The 19046-nt window shown below is 42.3% G+C and overlaps 1 protein-coding gene across 4 annotated transcripts in view; it reads left to right on the forward strand.

The window, feature by feature from the left end:
• The window catches only part of GFOD2 (glucose-fructose oxidoreductase domain containing 2), a 38195-nt gene continuing 19149 nt past the window's right edge, over positions 1–19046 (forward strand). The window contains exon 1 of one of the 4 annotated variants that reach the window (XM_025426556.3): positions 1–206. The gene's annotated coding sequence lies outside the window, so the exon portion shown is untranslated. Of the gene's footprint in view, positions 207–376; positions 814–913; positions 1120–19046 lie in introns of those variants that run through there. The other 3 variants (XM_025426557.3, XM_035715733.2, XM_035715734.2) reach the window with 3 other exon arrangements.

Here is a 19046-nt window from a genome sequence, read left to right on the forward strand (position 1 = left end):
CATGCGCAGACCTCCAGCCGCCCCGCCCCTCCCTTTCCCGAGCTCCCGGTTCCTTAGAAACCAGGCGGCGCGTTCCCGGTGCCTGCGCGTTGGAGTCCGCGGCCCGCGCGGCCCCGCCAGCCTACCTCTTGGCGGGCGGGTGGGCTGGGCGCCCCCGGACCCATGGTCTCCAGTGTAGCGCGGGGCGGGCGATGCCAGCATGCCAGGTGAGAGGCGGGCCGGCGGCGGCGGGTGAGCTGGAAGGGGGGCTTGGCGCGGCAGCCGGCGGGCGTCGACCGGGCCTCCTCCGCGGCCCGGCGCCCGAGGTCGGAGGCGGGGCTGCCCAGACCCTGGGTTGGAGGGGGCCGTTCGAACTGCCAGGGCGATGGTCGAGTTCGGGGGTCGCCCCGGAGTCGGCCCTCCCAGCCTCGGAAATAGGACCTACAGATTTGCTCGTATAATTGTAGAATTTTGGCTCCTGGAAGGACCTCGGCCATAGCCCATCCTTTTACGGGACGCGGAAACCTAGGCTTCCCTGTCCTGCGCCGAGCAGACCCTACCTGTGTGAGGACTGAAGCTTTGTGGTCAAGGATGTGAGGTTTGGAAGCGTCAGACAAAGGGCGCTGGTCCATCGTCTTTCAGAGGGGAGATGGGACTTTTCGGGGGTAAATCTTGATTTAAGGAAAGAATGTTCAGGTGGCAGATGGGAGAAGGGCCACTCCAGAAAGCGCGGGTGGCTCTGCCAGTCACCGAATGCCCACCGGCCACGTCTCCATGGCCCTGGCCTAGCTTTGAAGCTCAGGAAGGAAGAAGAAGGACTAGCGGAGACAAAAGGTGAGGTAAGGTGTTCCCATCAAGACGTTATCACATGAATGAGGAGGAAGGAAATGGGGGCGGGGAGATCAGGAGCTGCGAATGGTTATGTGAAGAGTTTACCTCCCGAGCTGCAGCCGAATCTGAAGAACCGGACAAGAATAGCAAAGTTTAAAGCTGCGTTGGCTGGACAGCAGGAAAGGTTATAAACCATCTTGTAGAAGAAAGTGGGTGCCCTTTTGAGTATCCAGAACGGAGTTGGGGCACCGCCCAGAAGACCATTGTAAGCTGTGGAGCACAAAGGTCTCCGAAGGAAGAGCCGTTGGTGTAAGACCCTTCTTCACTTGAGGGGAACAGCTATTTAAATCAGAAAAGACACTTAAAACATACTATTGAGATATGGAGAAGATGGTTGTCTTTAAGTGTCTTCATAAGGAAACTTCTTTTCTCCTGAAAAGCTCCGTACACCAGGGCACAAACGAGTTTCAATTAAGGCCATCCATTTTGCGGAAAATGTGAAAAAAGTTCTGGTTTTGGACTAGGAATTTCGAGACTGGACTAAGGTGAAATTTTTAGGCAGACAGTTCTGTTAGTGGGCTCCCCATTTTATGGATAAAAATTCTGTTGTAGGGCTTTCTCTTACCACCTGGTTGCCCTATGTTTCCTGTGGAATGAATGGTCCGGGTCTGATCGGTTATTTTGATTTGCTGGAAAAATTCAGATATATGATTTTTATAGTAGTACTAGAATCCACTATAGTAGGATTAGCCATGCCACCTCCCACCCCCACAAAAAAAGACATAAAGATTTGTAATGTGGAAAAAAGTGTGTGATTTTTTTTAAAAGATGGTCTCTATTGTAATCAATAGAATCAATTTCTTACTAGCTTGTTAAAACTAATTTTCAGTGTATATTTGATTTTGCAGCAGATTTTCTTTGACCCTCAGAGTGATAACATACATTTAGAGTATGGTGATGTTAATAGAGGTCAGATTCGTTTAAGAAACAAAATTTTGGGGGATCCCTGGGTGGCTCAGTGGTTTAGCACCTGCCTTTGGCCCAGGGCACGATCCTGGAGTCCTGGGATCGAGTCCCGCGTCAGGCTCCTGGCATGGAGCCTGCTTCTCCCTCCTCTTGTGTCTCTGCCTCTCTCTCTTCCCCCCCCTCTGTCTATCATAAATTTAAAAAAGAAAAAAAAAAGAAGCAAAATTTTGTCTTACGTTCATAAACCAATGCCAGACCATATCTGTATAATGTTGTGGCTGTGCATTTTATTGATTTTTCTTTCATCTATGAAAGTATTTTGTGTAGGGGCAGCCCGGGTTGCTCAGCGGTTTAATGCCACCGTCAGCCCAGGGTATGATCCTGGGGTCCCGGGATCGAGTCCCACGTCAGGCTCCCTACATAGAGCCTGCTTCTCTCACCGCCTCTCTCTCTCCCTGTCTCTCTCTCTGTGTCTCTCATGAATAAACAGATAAAATCTTAAAAAAAAAAATTTTGTGTGTAAATCCCTCTAGAGAGATAATGAGGTTTGTATCAGAAGGGTTAAAAAAAAAAAGAAGGGTTTGTAATCTGTGGGGGAAATTGGCATTGTTAATCAAATCCTGTCAGAAAAGCTTTATGAAAATCGTATTCTTTGTAGAAGCCCTCATTGCTTTAGTACTGGCCCAGATAGAGACAAGACTAGTAGGCCAAAATCAAGGTAAGTTGGGAGGGAGCAATTACTGATTACAGAGCTGGACGTGGCGTGGGAGGCTGCTTTGAATGTAAGTGACAATACTTTTGTGAATGAGCAGTTGAAAGAAGATACTGCACTGCATAAGTGTGGTGAGTTTGCCCCATTGATTAGTGTGCAATTTTTGAGCTCCTATAATAAAAAAGACACTTGTTTTCAAAAGAGAAAGAGGGACTTAAAGTCTCTCAAAATGTTTCATTGTTGCTATAGCAATGAAGCTTTTGTCAAATAATTATTTAATATCCACCCCGTTTTCTGGGGCAGCTGAGGGCAGTTATCAAATCTGAGCTGTAATAAAGTAATCAACAGTATTTAACAGCCCAACATACCAGATAAACCAGTAATGCTAACAGGATCTACTTTCACTGAACTGATTTTCTAGTTACAAGGTAGGAGAAAGGAACTAGAGATGCAGTGACACCTTACGTAAGTTGTAACACAGACATTGTTGTTCAGAAAACATCATAAGAATCAATCAGAGACCACTAACTTAGAAGTAGGAGAAGAGCCTTTCTGATTTCTGACAAGTTGCTCACACTGTTTATTTTAGGAGGTCCAATTTCAGGATAAATTCATTGTTGGAATTGGACAGTGTCTAGGAAAAAATTGTAGATTTTGCTATTTTTGAGAATTCATGTACAATATAATAACATCATTTTTCTTAAATTAAAAAGTAGCAGTTTTATATTCTGAGAGAGTCCAAATATCCAAATTTCCTGAAAATTTTAAATGTCAGATGTTTTAAAAAGTAGGAATTGAAAGATACGTGAAATAGGCTTGAACTCATGAAAGTTAGAATGAGAAGAAATATTAAGAAAAACTGAAAGCTGTTAAGACTTCTCCACTAACACTATGAATTAGCCATTAGGTCAGGAATGAGCTCCCTCTTTAAGTCGACACTAAAGAAATGAGAAATGGAGTTAAATATTTCAATCTCACAGTGATGGAAATAAACACCTAGAAAATAGAGATTAAACGTTAAAAAGGAGGAGATGATTATTCCTGCGTTACTTAAATACACTCAAACTCTATCCTTAAGCACTTGTTCTTTAGATCCTTCTTTAAGTAGAAGAGTTGCCTTTATCTAGATACTGGCAGTTTTGAGTGGCCAGTGACACAATGCCACACTCTTCAGAGCCAGGATACACGGAATTTGCTGGAAGGATAGATCTCCCTTATCCCCCACCCCCACCCCGTCACCTTTCACAGCGATTCTGTAAGGATTTCTATCAGTCCTCAAACATGAAGGATCCAGAACGAAGGCTCTGAGGAATGGGAACTGGCTATCGAATGCAATCCTCCTTTCTGGCCAGGGATAACTGATAACTCTCAAACTGTCAGCTCTCAGTTTCTCATGAGAACAGATAACCCCAAAATAGAACCGGAAATACTTCTACTGGCTTTGAGATTTACCATATCACTTTACAACCTCAAAACCATTATTAATAACTTTCACAGTTCTATTTTACTTAGAATGCTGGGTGCCCAGTTGGCTCATTCGGTAGAGCATGAGACTCTTGAACTTGGGGTTGTGAATTCAAGCCCCACGTTGAGTGTAGAGGTTACTTAAAAATAAAATCTTAGGGATCCCTGGGTGGCGCAGCGGTTTGGCGCCTGCCTTTGGCCCAGGGCGCGATCCTGGAGACCCGGGATCGAATCCCACATCGGGCTCCCAGTGCATGGAGCCTGCTTCTCCCTCTGCCTGAGTCTCTGCCTCTCTCTCTCTCTCTCTGTGACTATCATAAATAAATAAAAAAAATTAAAAAAAAAATAAATAAATAAAATAAAATCTTAAAGAAGAATGAATGATAATGTTAGGCAAATCATATAAGTTAATTTCTTAACATGTATAATTTATAACAAAATTAATTGAAAGTAGGACACTTGTCTAACACTAGGGAAATGAAAAACTGGTTCATGTAGTCCATGAAATACATAACCCTTAAAAACTGATTAACATGAAAAATGCTTATGTCAAAATGGGTATGATATACAGTTTGATCACATATATTAAATGTAAAAACTTTCTAAAAAGAACATGAGAAAAACAGTTTTCTATAATGAGCATATATATTTGAAGGATATTGATTGATTGATTAGAAGGGGGGGAGAGGGGCAGAGAGAATCTCAAGCAGATTCCCCACTGAGTGTGGAGCCGCATACAGGGCTTGATCTCAGGACACTGAGAGCATGACTTCAGCCAAAACCAAGAGTAGGACACTCAACCAACTGAACCACCCAGGCACCCCTATAATGAGTATATATTTTAAAATATAAACCCTTCTAAGAGTTTCTTGTTGGTGTAAAAGATGATTTGGAACTTACTTTCTCTCTGTAGGCCTTCACCCCTTATCACTCAATGACTTCATTAAAGTGCTGTGGGAAGGACACCTGGGTGGCTCAGTGGTTAAGCATCTGTTCAGGTCATGATCCTGGAGTCCTGGGATCGAGTCCCACATCGGGCACTCTGAATGGAGCCTGCTTCTCCCTCTGCCTGTGTCGCTGCCTCTCTCTGTGTCTCTTATGAATAAATAAGATCTTTAAAAAAAAAAGTGCTGTGGGAAAAGGCTGACAGAGGGTACTGTTGTTTCCTATTCCAGGTGTCAGAACCAGACAGTAATGTGGTTACCTAGATAATGAATTTACATGTGTATAATTGAAGGGTACACTGTACACATCATATACAGCTTTCTAAGACCGTTATTTTTTTAAAGATTTTTATTTTTAAGTAATCTCTACACCCAGTGTGGGGCTCAAACTTAAAACCCTAAGATTAAGTTGCATGCTCTCCCATCTGAGCCAGCCAGGTGTCCCTAAGACTGTTGTTTTTATTTGTTTTGGGGAGATTGTTTGTGCTCGATGACAGATAGTCTTGTCCCTCAGGGTCTCTTTGGTGTGTTTTGATGGGCACTTTTGTAACACAGTATTCCAAAGCTTTTAGAGGGTGTTTCCATGTGGTTAATGTTTTCTGTAGTCTGATGGTGGTTCCTGCTGGGAAATGGTTAGTCTCTCTGCGGGGGTGGGGTGGGGGGGTGGCTCTGGGAGTGGCTCTGGCAGCCTGTGAGGTAGAATGTGTTTGTCTTGTTAGGCATCCTCTGATTGTCAGGGAGAAGGGGAGTGGTGGAGACATCAGTCATATTTCCTGTTACTTTTCAGCCTTTTGCATTGATATTCCTGTGCCAGTGACTTGTATTTTGAAGCATTGGAGAAAATGATTGAACATAGTATTTCTTATCTGATGTTATTTTCAAAATTAAATCATTGTGCTTAAATGGTTGTTTTGGTTCCTCCAGGCCTGGGCTTGCTTCTGGTCATGGTGGTTTTGAAAAACGATCGTTGTTTCTCTTTCTTTTAGCGCTTAATAGCCCTGATATACTAAGATTATTATTCAAAAACCATTTAAATGACTTTAAGTAATTTCCAAAGTGGTATGGGAATGTTCCTAAAATACCTGGAAGTGTGAGATTGGGGGGTCTGTTATCTCCTTAATACCATGTAAAAGCCCTATTTTGGTCCTGAAAGCTTAGAGTCTCAGTAGTAAGACAAGACATAATGTATTATTTAAACAATAGTCAGAAAATCCTAAAATATAAAATGAATGGCTTTTTTCAGAAATGCATATCCTATACACATTCTATGTTTTATAACCAGCCTCCTTCATTACACATTAGCCATCCATCCCAAAAAAAAGTAAAAGAAGAAAGAGTATGGTGTAGCAGACTGTCCTTAGATTAGATTATTTTAGATTTCACATTCAACAGCTAGAAGATCTTTAAATGAAACCACAGCTGAGTGTGGTCATGGTCTAGCTGGGAAACAGTTTTCTGCATACTAAGGAGATGCTTGGGACGCCTCAGTGGTTGAGTGTTTGTCTTTGGCTGAGGGCATGATCCTGGTCCCGAGGTTGAGTCCCGCATCGGGCTCCCTGTGAGGAGTCTGCTTCTCCCTCTGCCTGTGTCTCTGCCTCTCTCCGTGTGTCTCTCATGAATAAATAAATAAAATCTTAAAGAAAAAAACAACCTTTTTGGTGACCACAGGCCATATAACAGTAGAAAATGCTGATCGGAGTTGCTGTGCTCCTCAGTGCCCCACGAATGTTCTGTGTCCAACAGATGCCTGGCTGGCTCATTTGGTGAAGCATGCAACTCTTGATCTACAGATTGTGAGTTTGAGCCCCATGTTGGGTATAGAGATTACTTAAAACATAGAATCTTAAAAAAAAAAAAAAAAAAAAAAAAAAAAGAATGTCCTATACCTGAAATCCAGAAGGAAAGGATCTAGTGTCTTTTACTGCCATAGAAATACCAGTTTTTCCAGGAGAAGAGTACTTTTATCCATGTAGAAGGTGGAAAACAGAAAACCTCAGTTAAATTAGGTGTGCACGTTGAAAAACATTTATTATCATTAAAAACTTGCCATTTCTTGGGCCCTAGACCAAAACCAAAGTATGCAATACTCTTCTCTCTAAGGGTTGGCGTCTCACATGCATTGTGGCCAGATGTGCTTTATATTTACCTCAGTAATTTTAAAGTAAAGGCAGAGTCTTTGTTCACGTGACTGCCACAGTAAAAGATCTCTGAACACTCATTGTGTTCCTGTGTCAAATCACTCCTTGGTATTCAGCTGTGGGTGTAGGAGGAAATGGAAACTAAGCTCCAGGGACCTAGCCTGTCTGGATCACTGCTCTGTGCCCCAACTCCTGGCACAATGCCTGACTCATTGTGGCACTTATAAATATTGTGGAATAAATGAGAAGAGGACTCTGGTGACTGGATGGTGTGCCATTGAAAGGGGTAGAGTGCACAGGAGGCGGTCCATGTTTGAGAGGAAAGACGAATTTGGGATGGGAGCAACTGGTAGGTCACTCAGGTGGGGATTTCTAGTAGACACAGACATTTAGTAGAGCTAGAGCTGGAACAAGTTGTTGAGGCTGGAAATTGGAAGTTAAGAATGTTTACATAGGGGATGCCTGGGTGGGTCAGCGTTTGAGTGGCTGCCTTTGGCTCAGGGGCATGATCCCAGAATCCTGGGATCAAGTCCCATTTCAGGCTCCCCGCAGGGAGCCTGTTTCTCCCTCTGCCTATTTCTCTGCCTCTCTCTGTGTCTCTCATGAATAAAAAATAAAATCTTAAAAAAAAAAAAAAAAAAAAAAGAATGTTTGCATGGTGGCGCGCCTCGGTGGCTCAGTTAAGTGTCTGCCTTCTGCTCAGGTCATGATCTCAGGGTCCTGGGATGGAGTCCCACATTGAGCTCCCTTCTCCCGCTCCCTCTGCCTCTCCCCAGCCCCTGCTTGTGCTCTCTCTTTCGAATAAATAAATAAAAATCTTTAAAAAAATATGCATGAAGGTTATAGTGAAATTGAAGGGTTAACTAACGTTGCTCTGCTAGAGAGTAGGGCTGAGGATGGAGTTTTCAGAGTGATATCAATCTGGAACTCACTGCTAAAGCATTCTTAGAAAAAAATAATCTTGTTATTGCTAGATTTTCAAAAGCAATAAATAATTGATATAGTGGGTAAATAAGTACTTTTTCCTACTGTAATCATCAGCTGAAGCTAACTTTTAAACCTAATAGCAATCTAGATACCTCTGTGGGTGTTAAATTTTTCCTTTATGACCCAATTAGCTCACCTTGTACTTTGGGTAGTTCTGCCTCAGTGGACAGGTCATTAGGTCTTTCATGAGTGCCCTCCTGGGACACTGTGTGGACTGGGCAGGGAGACAGGGAATTGGCATCTTTGGCCAGCGCTGGGTATGCTCTCATCCTGTGATAGCTGCCTGACAATTTACCACCATGTCAGCTTGTGGAGCTGAGGGAATTGCATTTCTTTCCTTTGTCCTGTTTGTTTTTGTTCTCAATGAAAAGGCAGGAATCTGTGACCATGTCACTGAGTCAGTGCAGGCACTGTTAAAATAAACAAATCCTACGAAAACAAAATCTTCTCCAGAGAGCCTCTGGATCTTTGAAACCCAGGGACTGAAACATTTATCATAACTAATTTATAAAACTCAACACCTGCTTCTTTAGTTTGGCTTTTATTTTTTAATGGTAACATAAATGCAGGTAAAGAAACACTTTGACATCTATCTGAAAGCAGTCCTGCTGAAAGCATTCATGCTACCATATCAGACTCTTAAGTACATGCTGCAGGGAATATGCAGTTTCTTTCTTTCTTTTTTTTTTTTTTTTTTTTTCTAATTTATTTATTCATGAGAGGCACAGAGAGAGGCAGAGACACAGGCAGAGGGAGAAGCAGGCTCCGTGCAGAGAACCCGACTTGGGACTCGACCAGGGTCTCCAGGATCATGCCCTGGGCTGAAGGCGGCGCTAAACCACTGAGCCACCTGGGCAGGGGCTGCCCGAACATGCCATTTCTAACTCAGGCTGATACTACCACCACCCCAGCCCTGGCCCCCGCCCCCAGCCCCAGTTCGCCTTCCTCTCATGCCCAGGTTCTGATAATGGGGTGTGGTTGTCTTCCCTCTTTGGGTCTGGCTCTTCTATTCAGACATTGACCGCCTATCTGCCACACTGGCTCAATTCCAGCTGTCAAGGGGTGCCAAAAAGGAGGGCGGGGAAGATGTGTTAGATACATCTTCCTAATTAATTCTTGGTACATGACTGATGTTGAAGGCCACATAGAAGGCATTCCTGCTTATTTCCCCAACTTGTCCTCAGTTTTGCAGAACAACAATTAAAATTGTCCTTCATGGTTTTGTCTCCTTTATCATGCTCAAGAATTCGACATTAGACTCTCATGTTATAGATCCCTTTGCGACTGGTTGTTAAGCCTCCATGCCCTTCTCCTTTGGTAATAATGTTCCACTGTCTCAGTTCTGGGGCACCATTCAAAGGTTATACTTGGGGTGCTTGGCTGGCTCAGTCAGTAGAGCATGTGACTCTTGATCTTGGGGTTATAAATTCAAGCCCCACATTGGGCATAGAGCTTACTTTAAAAAAAAAAAAGTAGCTTAGGGGCGCCTGGATGGCTCAGTGGTTAAGCGTCTGCCTTTGGCTCAGGTCGTGATCCTGGGATCCTGAGATCGAGTCCCGCATCGGGCTCCCCAGAGGAAGCCTGTTTCTCCCTCTGCCTATGACTCTGTCTCTATGTGTCTCTCATTAATAAATAAATAAAAATCTTTAAAAAAAGTAGCTTATACTCTTAAGATTTTTTAATATTTTAAATATATTTTAAATATTTTAAATAATATATAAACATAATACTATTTGATATTTTAAATAATTTTTTAAATGTTTGTTTAAAATCAGAAAGGCAAAGAAGGAATTAGGCAGGAAAAGCTGTTGCCTTCTAGTTAGTGCACTATCAATACAGGCTTTAACCTGACTTCCTGATTTATTCATTCTCACACTACTCATTCATATGTTCATTCTTCAGGTAGTACTCAGCAGCTACTCTGTGTCAGGCACTGTGTTCTGTGACAGTTGACAGGTCCACGGTGTGAGGTAGACAGGATGATGGACACTAAATAGATGATCCAATGAAAGAGTGATGGGCACTTTGAAAACCAAATCCAAAGCTACTGTGAACTGAGCTGACTCACTTAACCCAGGCTAGGCATGATTTCTAAAGAAGTGATGTTTAGGGCACTTGGATGGCTGAAGCTCAGGTCATGATCCTGGGGTCCTGGAATCAAGTGCCTCATTGGACTCCCTGCTCAGCCAAGAGTCTGCTTCTCCTTCTTCCATTCCCCCTACTTGTGCGCGCACTCTCTCCCCCACCCCCACCGTCTGAAATAAATAAATAAAATCTTAAAAAAAAAAAAAAAAAGGAAAAGAATTAGTGATATTTAAATGGAGAACTGCCACATCTCAGAAGGAGTTAGCCTGAAGAAGTAAGAAAAGATTGTTCCAAGCAGAGTAAACAGCTTGGACCAGAACCTCAGAGCAAGACTGAAGGAGCTAGATATGATAGCTGCTAGCATGTTAAATGCAGTATAAGGGGAAAGTAGTAGGGTAGAGATCTGGGAAAGGGTCCACCTCACTGTGGGAGATGTTTTGTGAACATTATCAAGGAATTTGGGCTTTATCCTAGGGGCTTTTACAGTCTAGGGAAGGAAATGGTCAAGACCAGGAGAAACATTAGGTATCTGTTAGGGAACCAGAACAGTGGATCCATTTCAGGGGCACTTAATCCGGTTAGTGAAATGTAGTGATGGGCTGGCTGTAGGGGCAGGAATGCTTCACTGTAACCAGGCTCCTTATGACCTGGTTAGGACTGAATCACTGTCACCTGTTTGAGTCCACTCTTAATTGTCTTCCCCTCACAATTGTCTGTTGATATTGGAGCAAAATCCCTAAGTGCTGGGTCATTGTGGTCCTACAAGGCCCTTTACATACATTGTGCTTCTCTGTTAGAGGGAGGAAACTTGACCACAGGGGATTGAGCTAACTAGTAAGTATGAGTCATGTGGAGGAGGGATGTTAGTGGGAGAGTAAGTTCTAGGTGAGGACACCTCCTTAGTGGTCAAGTTGTAGTTTAAGACTCAGAGCAGCAGCTCATTTTCCTGATCCCAAGTGGTAGAGGTATTCTGTTGTCATATGATGCTTGTTTTCTTTTCTAAACCAGTAAATCAGATTTTGCCTCAAACTACTTAGATTAGTGATGTAAGTAATCTCTATTATATTGGTGAACGTATGGTAAGACTCTACTGAATTATAAAGTTCTTCTGAGTTCAGTATATACATCTTGGTTTATTAACAAGATCTGAAATCTTTTTTTTTTTAAGATTTTATTTATTTATTCATAGAGACACAGCTAGAGAGAGAGAGGCAGAGACACAGTTAGAGGAAGAAGCAGGCTCAATGCAGGGAGCCTGATGTGGGACTTGATCCCAGGTCTCCAGGATCACGCCCTGGGCTGCAGGCGGCGCTAAACCGCTGCGCCACCGGGGCTGCCCAAGATCTGAAATCTTTAATCCTTTCAGCAATATTTATTGAGCACCCACTATATATCAGGCTTTGTTCTAAGTACTGGGAATACAATAATGAATAAAAGAGACAAAAAAAAATTCCCTGTCTTAAGCATATGTTCTAGCAGGAGTGGTTGGGGGAGACATACATTGAGGAAATAACTTGTTTCTGATACAATATCAAATAACATTTGAGTATGGGCCTGAAAGAACTGAGGGAGAAAGTAAGCCAAGTGGCTATGTATACAGAAAAGGGAACTGCAAGTGCAAAGGTCCTGAGACGGGAGCATACCTCGCATATTTGCAATATAGTCAGTACTAACCACTGTGGCTGGAGCAGAATGACCAAGGGAAAGAGAAATAGGACATAGCTGAAAAAGATAAAAGGAGGAGGGGAATGAGGACAGACTTTGTAGGAAGGACCTTGTAGGTCAGTGGAAGAACTTTGGCTTTTATTCCAAAAGAAATGGGAAGCCTCTGGAGGGCTTAGGTAGAGAAATTACTTGTTCTGACTTACATTTTAATTGATTTACTATTCTCAGTGCTGTGTTGAGAATAGATTGGGGTGCAGTATGAGGTAGAGTGGTTAGGGTAGAGTGCCAACTTAGCTATTTTATTTTTTTCTTAAAGATTTAATTTATTTATTCATGAGACACAGAGAGAGAGGCAGAGACACAGGCAGAGGGAGAAACAGGCTCCATGCAGGGAGCCTGATATGGGACTTGATCTCAAGACTCCAGGATCATGCCCCAGGCTGAAGGCAGGTGCCAAACTGCTGAGCCACCCAGGGATCCTCTAACTTAGCTATTTTAATAATGTAGATAACAGAGGTGCTTATGACTTGAACTGAAGTGGTAGCTATAGGAGTTGTGAGAAATGCTTGGATTCAGGATATATTTGAAGGTAGAGATCCAGCAAGATTTGTTAATGGATCAGATTTGAAGTGTGAGAAAAAAAATAAGAATCAATGATTATTCCCAAGATTTTGACTTGAGCTGTTAGAAGATTTGTGTTACCAGTTTCTGAGATGAAGCCATTGTGGAAGAGCAAGTTGGGGCGGGAGTGGATAATTCCAGGAGCTTCAGTCTCGACATATTAAGTCTGGGATGCCTGTTAATATAAACATTTAGGGCACCTGGGTGGCTCAGTTGGTTAAGTATCTGGCTCTTGATCTCAGCTCAGGTCTTGATCTCAGTATCGTGAGTCCAAGCCATGCATTGGGTTCCACAATGGGTATGGTATTTACTAAAATAAAATGAAATGAAATAAAAATCCAAGTTGAAATATCAGATAGGCAGTTGTTTATACTAGTCTGAAGCTTAAGAAAGAGGACCTGGCTTAAAACTTTGCAAGGCCTCAGAAAATAGATAATATATATATTTAAGCCATGAGACTGAATAGGATAATCATGGTTACCAAAGTCATTATCAGGAAAAACTAGCAGAGAGGATTGAGAAGTAGTCAAAGAGATAGAACAGCAGGAGAAATTTGTGTTCTGGAAGTTAAAGAAATGTTTCAAAGAGAGTCGAACATGCTATATCCTCCTGCTGCTACCAGCCTCAAAGTGGGATGAGGATGAGAATTGGCTCTTGGATTTTGCAGCATTTTAATTGTATTTGACAAATATCAGGTAGCTGAAGTATTAATGGCCAGTACTGTAGGATTGTTGGCCACGGTGCCTTGAAGGCATAGCATTAAGCTATTTGCACATTTGGCAGTTTGAAATTCTGAACATTTCAATCTGAGATGAAACTCATTTTATTTTTCCTTTTTTTTTTTTTTTTTTAAGATTTTATTTAGGGGATCCCTGGGTGGCTCAGAGGTTTGGCGCCTGCCTTTGGCCCAGGGCGCAATCGAGTCCCGGGATCCAGTCCCACGTCAGGCTCCCGGCATGGAGCCTGCTTCTCTCTGCCTGTGTCTCTGTGTCTCAAACAAACAAACAAATAAATAAATAATTTTATTTATTTATTCATGAGAGATACAGAGAGAGAGAAAGAGGGGCAGAGACACAGGCAGAGAGAGAAGCAGGCTCCATGCTGGGAGCCCGACTTGGGACTGATCCGGTACCCCAGGATCACGCCCTGGGCTGAAGCCGGCGCTAAACCACTGAGCCTCCCAGGCTGCCCCCCCCCCCTTTCCTTTTTTTAAAAGATTTTATTTGGGGCAGCCCTGGTGGCTCAGCGGTTTAGTGCTGCTTTCAAGCCTAGGGTGTGATCCTGGAGTCCTGGGATCGAGTCCCATGTCGGGCTCCCTGCATGGGGCCTGCTTCTCCCTCTGCCTGTGTCTCTGCGCCTCGCTCTCTGTCTCTCATGAATAAATAAATAAAACCTTTGAAAAAAATAAAAAATAAAGATTTTATTTATTTATTCATGAGAGACACAGAGAGAGAGGCACAAACACAGGGAGAAACAGGCTACATGCAGAGAGCCCGATGCGGGACTGGATCCTGGGTCTCCAGGATCACACCCTAGTCTTGAAAGCAGCACTAAACCACTGAGCCGCCTGGGCTGCCTTCTTTTTTTTTTTTTTTTTTTAAATGTAAGCTCTGTGCCCATTGTGGGGCTCAAATTCATAACCTGAGGTCAAGAGTCACATAGTGTACTGACCAGGCACCCCCCCCCTCCCAGACCCATTTTATACTGAAGAAATATTGTTAGGTAGAGGCTTAAACACTACTCTGGGAGAAAGGAGGGTCTGCCAATTACAGATTGGCTTTTTAAAGCCATTGGGCTGCTGTATTCTTTTTTTACTGAACTACCAACATATCATTGTTTTTTCATAATTCAGTCCTGGAGTGTGGGTAATGCCTTTCTCATGTGGTACTCAAAGTGCAATACAGGTATGTAATTTAATGTGCATACATCTCCTCCTCCTTCCTACTACTTCTTCCTCCTCCCTCCCCTTCTTTTTGGAGAAGAATTATAGGGATGGAGGGACAGAGGAAAAGCAAAAGAGAATCTTAAGCCAGCTCCACACTCAACGTGAAGCCCTGCAGGGGGCTTAGTCTCACAACCCTGAGATCATGACCTGAACTAAAATCAAAAGTCAGACCCTTAAGCCACCCAGGAGCCCAATGTTTCCTTAAAGAAAGTTAATTCATACCCTTTTGAATACTCTCAGAGTACCCTGTTCTTTGCTTTTATACTGCTTATCTCAAATTATAATGACATATTTATGTAATGATTTGTCTTATCTCTCCTGCTCAACTGTAAACTCTGCAGGCAGAAACTATCTGCTCTGCTCACCAACATGCTTTGCCAGGCATGGCCAATAGTAGATAATTAAAATAAGTATTTATTAATGAATCAATTTGCATAAATTATATGTGTCATTGTATACATAAGCACCTGAAACATAGACTATAATTCTCTAAGCTAATGTCACAGTCTGTTTTAAAATTAGGTTGAGGGGGATCCCTGGGTGGCGCAGCCGTTTGGCGCCTGCCTTTGGCCCAGGGCGTGATCCTGGAGACCCCGGATCGAATCCCACATCGGGCTCCCGGTACATGGAGCCTGCTTCTCCCTCTGCCTATGTCTCTGCCTCTCTCTCTCTCTCTCTCTCTCTCTCTATCATAAATAAATAAATAAATAAATTTTTTTAAAAATTTAAAAATAAAATAAAATAAAATTAGGTTGAGGGACACCTGAGTGGCTCAGTGGTTGGGTGTCTGCCTTCGGCTCAGGGTATCATCCCAGGGTCCTGGGATCGAGTCCCACATCGGGCTCCCTGTGTGGAGCCTGCTTCTCCCTCTGCCTGTGTCTCTGCCTCTCTCTCTCATGTCTCTCATGAATAAATAAATAAATCTTTTTTAAAAAATTTATTAAAGATAGTATTACAAGGCAGTAACTTTATCTATAGAAATCCCTAAAAAAAAAAAAAAAAAAAAAAAGAAATCCCTAATGGTTCTTTTTGAAGCCTGGCACTGAAAAATAGAAAGCATAATTTGTAATTTAAAAAAGAATAGTTACAGGGCAAACTATTATAGGTACATTTTAAATAGCTTGGCTAGAACCACCCACACTATCCATCTGCAAGCTACTGAAGAGCTGGATGCTTCTAATAGGATCAGGGAGACACAATCTCAGAACAAGTAATAATGATTGAAAAAAACCTGCAGTTAATCAAAAGAATTCTTAAAGATATACTGAGAGGTAGTGAGGATAAATAGAGAATAATCTGACAGACAAAACATTAACTACTGAATTCCTCTCTTATATTTCTCCTTTTATTTTTTTATTTTTTTATTTTTTATTTATTTATTTTTTTTTAAAGATTTTTTATTTATTTATTCATGATAGTCACAGAGAGAGAGAGAGGCAGAGACACAGGCAGAGGGAGAAGCAGGCTCCATGCACCGGGAGCCCGATGTGGGATTCGATCCTGGGTCTCCAGGATCGCGCCCTGGGCCAAAGGCGGGCGCCAAACCGCTGCGCCACCCAGGGATCCCTTTTTATTTTTTTATATTTCTCCTTTTATTAAAGACTTAGCTGGGGTTGAGGGGGGAGACGTAGCTGGAAAAAGCAGGCTCAGGGAAGGGAGGATACCCAGTTCTCAGAACAGTTTTGTTCTCCTGATCCATTTGAATTACCTCCTTAGAGTCTGAGAATATTAGCAGGTGACCATGCTATATATAGCCCCATATACTGTCAACAAATTTTTGAGGCATTATAAAGCAGAGGGAGATACCAGAAGATGGACGAGGTGCAGCATTTTTCCCAGTTTTCAGAGACGATTCCTCAGAAAAATATTAGAACATTGTATTAAACAAATGACCTCTGAACACAGGGAAAGGCAACCATTGAACACTGAAAGGTATATGGATTTATAAAGGACACATCATCTAACAGACATTTATCAAGGGCTAATTGTGCTGGATGCCTAAACCTCATGCAATTGGTTTCTGACCTTGAGATTTTGGTCAATTCAGATTTCCTGTGTGTGCATTTGGTCACAATATAATATTTAAAGATAGCTGTTTTGGCTTGAAGAACATAGCCTGCTGATCATATTTGCAACTGATACAAAGCTGGTGCAAATAGTGAATAAATATTCAAAAATATCTCAATTGACAAATGCCTAAGTTAAATGACATTTATTAGAGGAAATATTTTATTTTATTTTATTTTATTTATTTTATTTTATATTTTTTAGAGGAAACTTTTAAAGTTTGGTTCAGATAAACTAGTTTGGGGGCACCTGGGTAGTTCAGTGAGTTAAGCATCTGCGTTAGGCTCAGGTTATGATTCCAGGGTCCTAGGATCGACCCCTGGGTCAGTCTCCTTGCTCAGTGGGAAATCAGTTTTCTCCCTCTGCCTCTCCTCCTTCCTTGTTCTCTCTCTCTCAAATAAATAAATAAAATATTTTTTTAAAAAAAAACATGATTTGGGGGCAGCCCCAGTGGCTCAGCAGTTTAACGCTGCCTTCAACCAAGGGCGGGATCTTGGAGACCCGAGATCAAGCCCCATGTCGGGCTCCCTGCATGGAGCCTGCTTCTCCATCTGTCTGTGTCTCTGAATTTCTCTCTCTCTTTCTCTCTCATGAATAAATAAAATCTTAAAAAAAAACTGATTTGTACACCCATGATCATAGCATCATTCACAATAGCTAAAATGTGGAAGCAACCCAAGTATTGATGGACAGATGAATGGATAAGTAAAATGTGTATATGTACAATGGAATACTATTCAGCTTTAATAAGGAAGGAAATTTAGATACATGCTACATCACGCATGAACCTGATACTAAGGACCTGATACTAAAGAAAATAAACCAATCACAAAAGTACAAGTATTATAGGATTCTACTTATTTGAGGTAGTCCACCTAGAGAGTCAAACTCAGAAACAGAAAGTAAAATGGTGGTTGCTGGGTGTTGGTGGGGTAGGGTGATGTTGGGGTTAGGGTGGTGTTGTCTAATGAATCTAAAGTTTCTGTGGATGGATGGATGGTAGATGATAGTTGTGTAACAATATGAATGTTATTAATGCCACTGAACTATAAGTTTAAAATGGTAAATTTTATGTTAATATGCATTTTACCACAATTAAACATTTTGAAAACTTGATGATACAAGTGCAGAATATTTATTGGGACATGAGAAGAATCTTACTGTGGGTCAGGATGACATGGCTGTCTAAATTCTGTAATGAATGTAAGCTGCATAATAGGAGTATAGTAACCAGAGAAAGAAGGCCAAGACAGAGTATGCTCAGGATATGACAGTTAGTTCTGGGGGCTCTCTTTCAGGGTGTTGATGATAAACCAGAGAGTGGGCAAACAGAGCAGTCTTGGCCCTATGCTGCTCTTCTGATAGAGCATATGAGGAAGGCCCAAGGGAAGTAGGGGATTTTTGTGTGTAAAGGAGTGTATCAGAAAGCTTTTGCTATATAACCAACAATTAACAACAAACATCACAACTCAGTAGTTTCAAACAAATATTTCCCATGAGTCACTCTTTTATCCTCCAGGTTTATTAAAATATAATTGACATATAATATTGTATGAGTTAAAAGTTTACAATGTATTGTTTTGATTTTGATTTTGTCCTAATTCTTTGGGCGATTTGGGTGGTGGTTCTGATCTGGGTCAGCTCAGTTGGAACTGGATGGCCAGAGGTCGTCTCACTCATAACTGGCAGATGGCTTTGTATCAGATGGGGCAGGATGAGGATGACTTTGGTCACATGTCTCTTGTGATCCAACAGGGTGACCTGGGCTTGTTCACATGGCAATGGCCCAGGAGAACCGAAGAGCAGTGAGAGAGCAAGCCTTCATGCACAAGTAGTTTTCAAACGTCTTATGTCATTTTGCTAATGTGCCATTGGCCAGAGCAAGTGACATGATTAAGTCCAAAGTCATTGTGGGAAGTTATTTCACTACCTGATGGCATGAAAACAAAAAAGGGAGTTATTGTGGCCATCTTGCAAATGACCTACCACCACCTAGGAAGTTTAGAGGAAACATGACAGGTTCATTAGAAACATCACAGACAGGATCCCTGGGTGGCTCATCTGTTTAGCGCCTGCCTTTGGCCCAGGGCGTGATCCTAGAATCCCAGGATCGAGTCTCAGGATCGAGTCCCACATCGGGCTCCCTGCATGGAGCCTGCTTCTCCCTCTGCCTGTGTTTCTGCCTCTCTCTCTCTCTCTCTCTGTGTCTCTCATGAATAAATATATAAGATTTTTTTTTTTTAATATATAAGATCTTAAAAAAAAAAAAAAGTCCTCATCATCATCACCACAGATAGTTCCCCAGTGTAGAACTTCAGGTCCATCCACAGAAGAGTTTTCTGACTGAAATGGCCCCGGAACAGAAGCAAGCCACCAATAAAGGGAAGGTCCTGTCATTGGATATGTTGGAGAGGCCACATGACCTCTTGTCTTTCTGACCAACTTGGGTCTATTACATCATCTCTTCCAGGAAGCCTTTCCTGCTTGCACACCAACAGTGGCCCCTGTTAATGATGACTGTTCTCTATGCCACACACAGATTTCTGTTGCTCTACCTGTCATACTGAATAACAAATGTGTTTACATGCCTGTCTAGTCCATGAAATGGAGTTCCTTGAGGGTGATTCACCATCCCAGTGCCA

This window comes from Canis lupus, chromosome 5 (genome assembly GCF_003254725.2).
Source record: "Canis lupus dingo isolate Sandy chromosome 5, ASM325472v2, whole genome shotgun sequence".
NCBI classification, from domain to species: domain Eukaryota; kingdom Metazoa; phylum Chordata; class Mammalia; order Carnivora; family Canidae; genus Canis; species Canis lupus.